Raw genomic sequence first — 10,826 nt, 5'->3', positions numbered from 1 at the left:
GACTTGTGTGGACTAATTAGCTGTTATATTCCCTAATGCTGTATAAATATATCTATCTATATAAAATTATATATAAATTCATAGGTGCCCTGGTTTTGCTTCTCTAGAGAACCCTGTCTAACACAGATGATCACAGGAAAATTTGAAGGGGCAGAATAAACCTTCAGCAATCTCTTCTAGTGACCACAGGGAAGGACATCAGCATCTGTGACGTAATGTCACAAAGAACCTGCCTGGCCAAGAGTCCAGCATCGCCTGTCTTTGTTAGGAAGAAGAAGAAGAAGAAGAAGAAGAAGAAGAAGAAGAAGAAGAAGAAGAAGAAGAAGAAGAAGAAGAAGAAGAAGAAGAAGAAGAAGAAGAAGAAACAAATAACAAAAATCATAGTTTCTATAGAGAAGCGAAGTCAGTGTAGCTTATATTTATATATGTAGAGATTTATATGGAGGAAATGACTCACACAGTTGTAGAGGTGAGCAAGTTCCAAGTCTGTGAATCAGATATCAGGCTGCAGGGATCTCCTGACTTGTGTAGTTTCAACAGCTGATGAATCCAAAGGAGTAGGTCTGATGATAGACTTCTGGCTGCAGAGATGAATGAATCCAAGGTTGGCTGATAAGATGGCAGGCTGCTAATGACCCCAGAATCAACAGGAAATATAGTAGGCCAATGGCTCAAATCCACAAACTAGAGGTCGATTGAAAATCCAGATGCAGGATCCGGACCCAGCAAAATACAAGCAAGCTTTCCCACAGGACCCACTTGTACTGGAAGTATGCCGTACCCTGGAGGAAATCTCAGTATGGAGGATTAGTAAGTCTTAATAGTCAATCCACTATGACTCCTGGCCCAGTCAAATTGGCATAAATTCTTAACTGTTCCAATAGGATCACACATTTATTTTGGATGTTGTTGTTTTTTAAAGATCATTTTATTGGGGGCACTTACAGCTCTTATAACAATCCATCCATCAATTGTATCAGGCATATTTGTACATGTGCTGCCATGTCATTTTCTAAATATTTACTTTTTATCGAGCCTTGGTACTGTTGCAGGTTCAAATAAATTACAGCCACTATAATGTCTTGAAATTTAAAAGAGTCTTTTATTTGATTATAGCCAGAGGTTATAACCGGACTGTAAGAATCTAAAAGCCACTCCGTGGTTGCAGTCCCAAGTGATATTTCAGTCCATCTTTAAATGCAAAAACACATTTATCATTTGTCTAGGACTTAAGCAAGCATGGACAGAAGCAGAAAACAAAAATAATGCTATTATTCTTTAGAGTTAGTGAACATTACAGGGTACAGCATTGATGATAGCATCCTGGTTAATAAAATTAAAATAGTAATATCCTGGTTATAGCATCAAAAGGAACACTATTAATAATTACAATGTTCTGATCTTGAGAACATAAGAGTACATTCATTCTAAAATCAATCACTAGTGGGATTTTCCGAATGGCAGGGGGAAGGAGTCGGGTCATTCAGCAGTCAACAAGATGGCCTTACAGTGGCTGGTGTTAGTCTGTTTCAGTATCAGCTCCTTTTTTCCGCTCCCCACCCTACACCCTTGTGGCCCCTTGATAAATTATAAATTATTATCTTTATGTCTTACACCAACGGCTGTCTCTTCACCCACGTTTCTGTTATGCATCCCCCCAGGGCGGGTGGTGGTGGTGGTGGTGTTTGTTATGGATCATTGTGATCGGTTCCCCCTTCCTCCTTTCTCCCAGATCTTTCCCCTACACTCCTGGTTTCGCTACTCCCACTTCTATTCCTAAGGGGTTTGTCTGACCTGGATTTCGTGTGTCCTAAACTCTTATCTGTATACCCTCCAGTCTAGCCAGAATTGAAAGGCAAGACTGAGGACATGACAGTGGGGGGTGAGGAAGCCTCAAAGAACCAGAGGAATATTGTGTGCTTCATCAGTGCTATGCTGTGCCCTAGTTGACTCATCCCTTCCTGTGTCCCTTCCATGATGGGATGGCCTATTGTCTACAGATGGGTTTTGGGTCTCCGCTCTGACCCCCGTCTTACATATTTATTGAGAAGGCTTTGAGACATAAATCACTTACATAAATTCTCCTTTAATATACAAAGTACCCCTAATAGGTAGATACTTATATTTTCATTTTATAAATAATGAAAGATAAATGAGGCTTAGTAAAATTAAGAAAAATATTTAGTCAGACAATTTGGTGTTTAATCTTTCAAAAAGAGTTCAAAAAGCCTATTTTGAGATAAACTGGTCATTTCTATTCAAAAGCTAATTTCAGACTTGAATTGATTCTGTATGAATAGTAATCATAAGTAATAGCCTTTTTATTGTATTTGCTGACAAGAGTTTGCATGTTCTATGAGGGCCTTAGAATTCTTGGAGTTTGGGGCACCAAAAATTAGAATCTATCAAAGAAAATCACCCATTTCCTGAGAGTCAGTCTTTTTATACAAGGAACAAAAATGCGCCCCCGCCCCCCAGTTATTTGTCTTCACCTGAAAGAAACGTTATTTTTCACAGTACCCTGCAGACATAGGCAGGGCAGGGAGCATGCTTCATAGTTTAGGAAGGGCAGAGAGAACTCAGAAAAATGCCCCGAATCATACAGTTAGAGTTAGGCACATCTGCAAGGGGCAGCTCTAAGAAAGACCACTGTGGGGTGGAGGCGTGCGAGCTGAGGCAGGTCTGAGAGAATGCAGGGCTGATAGCAGGTGGCTGCAGCAGGCTTTCCAGGCAGCAAGAACAGCAGGTAGAAAGACAAGGAGCGAGGGAGGGCGGATAATGGGTTGCAAGTGATAGGAATGTTGTTCTCTTATCTCTCTTGGAATTTTAAAAAATCATGGGCAGCATTCCAGGTAGTCTATTTCCTGCTAATTAAGATTTTTAATAGAATTTTAGAGACTTGGGGCTTTGAGACAGTGGGCATAGATGAAACATGGATTCAATTTGAATGCAATGTGGAAAATCATAGGCCTAATAGCATGTCAACATGTTATCTGAGAATTTGGAGGTCTCTTCCAGGTGTTTTCAGAAAGACAAAGGAGATGACATCACAGTCCTTGGAACTCTAAATTAGAGTTCTGAGTTGCAGATGCTGGGTAACTTAAATGGGAAAGGAGTGTATTGCTAACCATTAACATGCACACTCAGCTGCTAACGGAAAGGGTGGAGTTGGGGTCCACCTAGAGACACCTTGGGAGATAGACTGGAAGTCGACTTCCCAAAAATGGATCACTGACAATGAGGTGGAGCACCATTCTATTCCAACTCACGGAGTGGTGAGACAGACTAGCACTCACCTCTGTAACGCCATCCTGTTGACTGCTGAATGATCTGCCTCCTTCCCTTTCCCATCTCAGAAAATCCCACTAGTGATTGATTTTAGAATGTACACTTATGTTCTCAAGATCAGACATTTCAATTAATAATATTGTTCCCTTGGATGTGGTAACCAGGACATTACTATTTTAATTTTATTAACCAGGATGTTATCATCAATGCTGTACCCTATAATGTTCACGAACTCTAAAGAATAATAACATCAATTTTGCTTTCTGCTTCTGTCCACGCTTGTTTAAGTCCCAGGCAAATGATAAATGAGTTTTTGCCTTTAAAGATGGACTGAAATGTCCACTCAGGACTGCAATCAAGGAGTCGAGTCGCTTTTAGATTCTTGCAGTCTGGTTATCACCCCATAAAAGACTAAAATTTCAAGACACTATCATGGCTGTCATTTATCTGAACCCACAACAATCTCCATGAGTCAGAATTGATTCAGTGGCAACTGGCTTGATTTTTTTGTTTGTAGAACATAATCGACCAGAAACCCAGGTTCCTTGGAAAAATGAGAGGCTCCACGGGAAGTTGAGAAGCAGGAAGCCCGGCCATGGACACTTACTGGTACTGGCCACTCATGGTTACTACCCTGAGTCAATTCTAAACTCTCAGCTGTCTCACTCCAGCAGTGTTCGAGGACCAGGTGCCATGGCATAATGGTGGAGTCTAGGTCACGAGGATGGACAAGATCTCGCCACCTGGACTTTTTTCATGAGAAGTGGGACTCTACTCTGGGTTCCACTAATACAACACGATGAAGACAAGAATATAACACATCCTCACTTCCACTTCTATGAGCTCTAACACCAGCAGGACAAGCTTTGGCTAGAAGGTCTCAGTCTCTGCATGTAACGCAAACTCCATCCTCTTTCCCTGGAGGTGGTTCATGTCAGGAGGCGGGGGTTCTCTGGCCCAGCTGCCAAGAGATAATGATCTTGGGGCAACTCCCACTTGGCCTGGCCAACCTCCAGCCAGAATTGCCTCTCTAGAACAATCGCCTGTCAGGTCTATAGACCTTATCAAGGACAGTCAAACCCTTAAAGAAATTCCAAGGTTTGGCATTATACTTTTTAAAGGGATTATATTGCAGGAATGAGGAGAAAGATCAAATGATTTGGCTAACATTGAGGGATTCCATAAACTCAACATGAAAACGAGTCCTTATCTCAAAATAGGGAGGGAGATCTGGAGGCTAACCCACCCCTACCAATCCCCCCAGTAAATCAAAGGATCAGATTACAAAGCAATGTGAAGACTAGATCTCTATTTTGTTCCATCCCAAGGCCCTGGGCTCTTTCCTGGGGTTGTGGACATTTCTGGAGTTGGAGGTGTCCTGAGCTGGTCGGCTGGCTGGGAGGGTTTTGCAGTGACGGCTCTGGTTTACTGGAAGTACGAAGGCTTTCCCAGGAGCATTGAAGACCCTGCACCTGGAGTACTTTGCAGAGGCTGGGAACCACCTGCTCAGTCACCCTGAGGTTGGCTCTTGTCTTCCTGTTTTGGTTTAGATAGCAGATTCCTAAACATCTCCTCCCACTGGAGGTCAAACTAATTAATGCAGGCTCCTGAGGGACAGAGAAGAAGAATGGTGATAGAGTCTGGGATAAATTTAAATATTTTGTCCTTTCAAAGAAAAAAATAGACTTCAGAACTTGGAGGTGTCTCATAAGGTGCAGGGTACACAGTTAGGACAATCACCATCTTGGTTTACCCAAAACAGGATTCTTGGGGTAGAGAGCTTTCAGGGCTAAAACCAAGACTGTGGTTGGCCATTGTGAGCCACGCTGGCAGGTTACTGGAAGGGAATCACCAGACTTTCCTTCAAGGTACCTCTGTGCAGATTCCACTTGCCCACTTTTTGGCTCTAGGAAAACCAGGATGATTAGTCACCCTTGCAGCACTGTTACTTTGTGGTTATATGAACTTGGGGCTAGGAGGACAAGTCAGAAAGTATTGCTACAAATCATAGGCATCGTTATCAAACAAAATGTACAGCTAATATTTGTCAACTTCGCCTCCCATCTAGGTCTTAACATTAAGGAAGGATGTTCCCATCTCTCTCACCCTTCCTCAAAGAGTTCTGTGCTCTTTGACATAACATAACATCAAAATGGCAGTTTGGGTATCCTGGAGGGGCTAACATGATGTTCTATTGAATTGTTCTCCAAGTTTGGGGAACGAAAAGTAGTCTGAAGGGGCAGATAAGGTGGGTTGGGTAAGGTTTCCCAACGAAATTCTCCCAAGACAGCTTTTGCTACCCTTAAGTTCATCGTTGTGATGGGGAACTAATCCCTCACTACAATTTCCTTTTCTCACCAATGCAGTTTACACTTTTCTTAAAACTTCTTTATCGTAACCAAAAACATCGTGGCCCTCGGGTCGAACTGTCCCTGTGGTTTCCTGAAGTTGAATCTCTATGGAGCTGCGAGCCTCCTTTTCCTCTGAAGGAGAAGCCGGTGGTTTCAATCGGCCGATCTTGTGGTTGACAACCTAATGTGCCATCCACGATTGTCTTGTGTCCTTGGAGACAAATCTATCAAGATCACCTTCAGAAGGCACTGCTTTGATTGGACCTTTTATTATTTTTTTTGAAGGCACCTTAACAGGACTAAGTCAAGAGCATATTGTTGAAAGAATCCGTCTATAGCCATCTACTGGGGGCAGAGACATGTTTAAAGGTGTTCCGTGTGAACCTGTGCATGTATGAACAGGAACTCTAATAAAAATACTTTTTGACTTACTCTCATATTGCACAAAGGGGCTCAGCTTGTCTCCTAGCCTCTAGGCTTGCTGGGGAAGTTAAATGATATAAAAAACAAACAATGCAACCCACCACCCACAACCTGCTGTGCGGGCTTAATAGAGCATTTGTATTTTAGCAACGTGTCAGCATTGTTGACTCAGTATTCCAAATAAAGGGGCCCTGGTGACACTAACCACAGGTCGATGGTTCAAACCCACCAGCTGCTCTGAGAAAGAAGTCGAGGCTGTCTGTTTTCATACAGATTTGCAGCCTCAAAACCCCTTTAGAGGGTTGCTATGAGTCAGAATCCACTCCATGACAGGGGATTGGGGTATAAATAATTATATCAGTAACTTCAAAAGAAATTTTCCATTGTTTGACAATTATGTCAGAATACATTAATCTAGGGGAAGATTGACCCAATAAGCAAGTTAAGTATGTGCTAATCTGTAGTGAACACTGATCGGACACCATTTGTAGCTACCAGTTTCCTGCTTTTCACCACATCAAAGTCAGTGATCTCTGAATTCTAATGCTGACTACTCCCCACCACATGACAGTGTTCATGGATTCACTCTCCTTCTCTTGCTTCTGTCCCTTTCTCAGGTGAAAGGTCCAGGAATTGGGCTGCTTGGACATTCGAAAGGGAGCGAACTCTACATGTCTATGGCTTCGTTCTTGAAGGTTATCACAGCTGCCACCATCATCAACGGCTCTCTGGTCAATGTCGGGGGAGAGTTACACAACAAAGATGAGACCTTGCCCCCTGTGGGTGTCATCTCTCATCGGATCAAGGTGGTCAAAGAGGGCCTTGTAGACATCATAGATATCCTCAACAGCCCAACTGAAGGACCTGACCAGAAGAGCGTCATTCCCGTGGAAAGGGCTGAGTGTACCTTCCTGTTCCTTGTTGGTCTGGATGACCACAACTGGAAGAGTGAGTTCTATGCTGATGAGGCCTCTAAGCGCTTACAGGCCCATGGTAAGGAAAAGCCCCAGATCATCTGTTACCCAGGGGCTGGGCACCTTATTGAGCCTCCTTACTTCCCCTTTTGCCCAGCCTCCCTGCACAACTTGGTGGGCAGTCCTGTCATCTGGGGAGGGGAGCCCAGGGCTCATGCCATGGCCCAGGTGATACATGGAAGCAACTTCAGACTTTCTTCCACAGGCACGTAGGTGGTGAAGAGGGGACTAGCCCAGCAAAACCATGATCTTTATTTGATGATGTGGCATTTCTGCTAATATATCCTGAGAGCAACTGCCACAATCAGCATGCATATGCTCACTAACTACGCCTCACATGTACTCTCAGAATGCAACTAATTGCCTACCATGAAAGGAAAGCATACTATATTAAATGTGTATATATATATATATATATATATATATATATATATCAGATTTTAGCTTCCCCTTTTGTTGTGGGTTCAAATAAATGACAGCCACGATAATGTCTTAGAATTTAAAAGAGTCTTTTGTAGGGTTACAACCAGACTGCAAGGATCTAAAAGCAATCCTTGATTGCAGTCCTGAGAGGCTCTTTCGGTCCATCTTTAAAGGCACAAATTCACCAGTCTTTTGTCTGGGACTGAAGCAAGCGTGGACAGAAGCAGAAAGCAAAACTAATGTGAGTTAGTGTCATAGGTACAGCATTAATGATAATAACACCCTGGTTATTTAAATAGAAATAGTAATATCCTAGTTACCACATCCAGGGGAACAATATTATTAATTACAATGTTCTGATTTTAAAAAAACACATTTTATTGGAGGCTCATAAAATTCTCATCACAATCCATCCATCCATCCATTGTTTCAAGCCCATTTGTACATTTTTTTGCCCTCATCATTCTCAAAATATATGCTTTCTACTTGAGTCCTTGGTATCAGTTCCTCATTTTCTCTCCTCTCTCCCCGTCCCCGCCATGAACGCTTGATAATTTGTAAATCATTATTATTTTTTCATGTCTTACACTGTCTGATGTCTCCCTTTGTTAGGTAGCTAGCATAGGGACTTGGGAGTCCATGATGCGTGCTCAGAGGTTAGAGCTTCGGACCAGGAAGGGATGGTACATCTAGGTGGGTGTTACACCTGGATTGGCCCATCTAAGCCAGGTGAGTTGATTCAGCCAATGGGGTTGACCAGTATTATCGACCACGCCTCCCAACAGGGCCCCTTAAAAGGCCAGACCTTTTGCTCTGGCGCTCTCTTTCCCAGCAGCTGCTACACGATGTAGCACAGCCAGGCTGCGGTTGCAAGCAGCCAGGTCGCAGTCCCAAAACTGTGCCACAGACTGTCTGGCTTGCATTCCGTTTACCGAAGAACCTGAAACTGCTTCTATTCTCTGTAAACTCACTTGGATCACAAACCAAGCTTTGGCGTGAATTCTTTCTCTCGGGGAGCCAAGGACGGAGGTATATCTCTCCCCTGAGAGATCTGACACCTTCACCCACTTTTCTGTTGTCCATCCGCCAGGGAGGGACTTACTTGTAGATCCTTGTAATCCGTTCCCTCTTTCTACTCCACCTTCCCTCCACCTTCACGGTATCACCACTTTTACCACTGGTCCTGAAGGTTTTATCAGTCCTGGATTCCCTGTGTTTCTGGTTCCTATCTGTACCAGTGTACATCCTCGGTTCTAGCTGGATTTGTAAGGTAGAATTGGGATCATGATAGTGGGGGGGGGGGGGAAGGGAAGAGGAAGCATTGAAGAACTAGAGGAAAGTTGTATGTTTCATTGTTGCTACACTACACCCTGACTGGCTAATCTCCTTCCCACAACCCTTCTGAAAGGGGATGTCCAGTTGCCTACAAATGGGCTTTGGGTCCCCACTCCACACTCCCCCTCCTTCACAATTATATGATGTTTTGTTCTGATGATGCCTGATAACTGATCCCTTCAGCACCTCGTGATTACACAGGCTGGTGTCCTTCTTCCATGGGGGCTTTGTTGCTTCTGAGTTAGATGGCTACTTGTTTATCTTCAAGCCTTTAAGACCCCAGACACTTTATCTTTTGATAGCTGGGCACCATCAGCTTTCTTCACCACATTTGCTTATTCACCTGGTTTGTCTTCAGCGACTGTGTCAGGAAGGTGAGCATCATGGAATGCCAGTTTAATTGAACAAAGTGTTCTTGCATTGAGAGAGTACTTGAGTGGAGGCCCAATGTCCATCTGCTACCTTCTTACTAAACCTATAAATATATGCACATAAATCTATTTCTCCATCATCATATATAAATATATTTACATATGTACATGCCTGTATTTAGATCTATGTAAATGACCTTTGCCTCCTAGTTCTTTCCTCTATTTCCTTTTACTTTCCTCCTGTGCTACTATCATGCTCAGCCTTCATTTGACTTCAATTCCTCTTGGTTACATTACCCTTGATCAATCCCTACCGGGCTTCTTACACCCTTCTTGTCACTGATTTTGGATCACCTGTTCCCTTGTCTCTGGGTTTGATAATACCACTTCCTTTCTCCCACCTCCCCCTCGCACATGTCTCCCCAGAATAGTCGGTCCCATTGTTTGCTCCTCCAGATTGTTTATCCAGCCTATTTTATCTAGATTGGCCTAAAATGTTCTGATCTTGAGAACATAAGAGTACATTCTAAAATCAATCACTAGAGGGGTTTTCCAAGATGGGAGGGAGAAGGAGGCAGGTCATTCAGCAGTCGCTAAGAGATGCGTTACAGTGGCTTGTGCTAGTCTGTCTCACTTCAAGGGTAGAAGGTTACATCTTAGATTACAAGGTAGGTGTAAAAGTACTAAAAATGTTCACACTTTCAGAGCACATACATTTCTGGTTCTTTACTATATGCTTGGATGCATGATGATTCTCCTAGTTCAGCTGTATTTTGATCCTACGTATACATATGGGTGGTCCCGGGTTGGTGAAGGAGCCCTGGTGGTGCAGCAGCACAGCACTAGCTGCTGAGGAGCAGTTGAATTTCACAGCTCCTAGCGGCTCCAGGAGACAAAGTGCTGGCGATCTGCTCTTGAAACGACGACCGCTCCCTCTCACGATGCTGTGAGAGTGAACAGGTGACAGCAACAACCACCGCCTCAGAGCCTCGTGTTGATGCTTCAATGGTTGGTGGGTGAGGGGAGACGCCGGGGAGTGTAAGATAAGATATAATAATTATTTATAAACTATCAAGGGACCAGGGGTGGGATCGGGGAGGGAAGGGGATGGGGGGAAAAAAAGGGAAACCGAGCTGATTCCAGGAACCCAAGTGGAAGGTGAATTATGAGAGTGACGAGTGCAACGAATGTATAAGGGTGCTTTGCTCATGTGATGTGTGTACAGATTGTGGTAAGAGCCTTATGAGCCCCAATAAAAAGATTAAAAAAAAAAGAAAGAAAATGATTAGGGCAAAGCATGTACGGATGTGCTTTATACAATTGATGTATGTATATGTATATGTATGGATTGTGATAAGAGTTGTATGAGCCCCTAATAAAATGTAAATAAATTAAAAAAAATAACAACAGTAAACTACATTGCTACATTTTGAGACAGTATGTGTAAAAAGCCCAGGTCAGTGGGAAGGTTGAGATAGCTTCTTTCTTACCAAATCAGAAATTCTCAGGGAATTATTTGCAAGAGCACAACAAAGATCATCTTCCACAACAAGTCTACTTCTGTATTTAGACTTGATAACCAACAAGCTGGAAAACCCTGTTTCATAAAGACATGTTGTTGGAAATGGAAGAAGAAGGTGTAACACAGCCTCAGACAGAAC

The 10,826-nt window shown here is 43.1% G+C and overlaps 1 pseudogene; it reads left to right on the top strand.

The window, feature by feature from the left end:
* Positions 1-707: 707 nt before the first annotated feature.
* Positions 708-7,284, top strand: LOC142426223 (acyl-coenzyme A thioesterase 2, mitochondrial-like; annotated as a pseudogene).
* Positions 7,285-10,826: the final 3,542 nt, after the last annotated feature.

This window comes from Tenrec ecaudatus, chromosome 14 (genome assembly GCF_050624435.1).
Source record: "Tenrec ecaudatus isolate mTenEca1 chromosome 14, mTenEca1.hap1, whole genome shotgun sequence".
Classification (NCBI taxonomy): Eukaryota; Metazoa; Chordata; class Mammalia; order Afrosoricida; family Tenrecidae; genus Tenrec; species Tenrec ecaudatus.
This window is presented reverse-complemented; position numbering and strand designations above follow the sequence as displayed.